We start from the raw sequence: 1,651 nt of genomic DNA on the forward strand, positions 1-1,651 counted from the left end.
TTATTCCTTTGGATAAATATATTCTGCCTTTTTAATATTTCCCAAAATATTTCTTTCTCTGGATTCTTACCACAATCATAATAGGTAAGAAAAACAAAGGAAGACAAATAATAATATGTTATGATGCAAATGACATAATTTACTTATGTTACATAATTTACCTATGATGGAATTACTAACTTGTGTACTTTGAGTGATGATGTCATGATATCCACATGAAGAATTTGATGCAATTATGGATTGTTAGTGCACACTAGCATGCAACCAATATTGTTATGGCAATGCATAATAAATGTACAAATATGACAAACTAAGTGCCACAGTTTAAGAAAAGGAGTGGCATTATCACCAGTAGAAGATTAATACATTGAATGCAGTTTCATTCAAAATGCCAGAGAAATTACATGCATGTTAAAACCCAAAGAAATTGATATTTGTGACCAGATCTAGGATAAAATACCTGATTTGTTTTGTTTTGTTTTGTTTTGGATTGTTCACTCAGTGTAACCATAAATTAGTAGAGATGCAGCTACTTATGATTAGTCTATAATAAAGAATCTATAACTGGACTCAAAGAACTAAGAAAGTAATTTTAGAAACGAAATGGAGCGTTGGGCTAATATTTTTTGAACAGCAGTCACATAGCAAATAATTTCTGTGCTGAACAGTATGATTTGCTTTTTAAGAATTACATTGATTGTGCAAAAGTATTTGTTATGTGGTAAAAAGGTACTGTTTTGTTAATTGTTTCATAATAAAAGTAACTGTTGGACTGATTCAAGTGCTTGAAAAGAAGAAAAAGCTTCAGAGATCCTGCTTATTATTAAGTTATCTTGCAGCATATAGCAAAAGTCCTAAATTTCAAGAATCTCAGAATCAAAAATCGCAAACTGAAGCCTTTCTTTCATTTGTCATTTTAATGATTAGCTGAAAATTTGCTTTCCCACTACCTCAGTTAATGCTGAAAACCACAAATTACTAATTATGCTTTTCCTGACTTAATCTCATCTCATCTGTTGTAAATAGACTGGAGAGGTAATTACCTTATTATGCTGAATAGGTCTATAGTGATATTACCATAGGATAATAACTGCCAATATTATCTATATCTCACTAAGTCGTGGTTTGGTTAATTATGGTTTGTTGGATAAGACACAGTTGAATAGATTGTACATTATACTAAACCATGAGCAGTGATTTGCAAATCATAATAACAGGCTCAGCACACTACACTCTGCAAAACCAAGCAGCCTATCTCATCGTTTAATACAATATGTGAATATAGCCTGGTGATGGTAACAGAGACTTGCTTCACATATAAGATAGAAAAATGTGGGTTAGACAGCATCACCACCAGATGGATTCGTAGCTGGCTGACTGGCCATATTCAGCGTGTGGTCCTCAATGGAACTGCATCTACGTGGAGGAAAGTTGTAGTGGGGTGCCCCAGGGCTCTGTTCTAGGCCCAGTGCTCTTCAATATCTTCATCAATGATTTGGACGAGGGGATAAATGGGGAACTCATCAAATTTGCAGATGATACCAAGCTGGCAGGAATAGCCAACACTCCAGAAGACAGGCTTAAGATACAGGAGGATCTGGACAGACTTTAACACTGGGCGCTATCTAACAAAATGAAATTTAATGGTGAA

The sequence above is a fragment of the Protobothrops mucrosquamatus genome, unplaced genomic scaffold (assembly GCF_001527695.2).
Source record: "Protobothrops mucrosquamatus isolate PMUCROS unplaced genomic scaffold, P.Mucros_1.0 scaffold453, whole genome shotgun sequence".
NCBI classification, from domain to species: Eukaryota; Metazoa; Chordata; class Lepidosauria; order Squamata; family Viperidae; genus Protobothrops; species Protobothrops mucrosquamatus.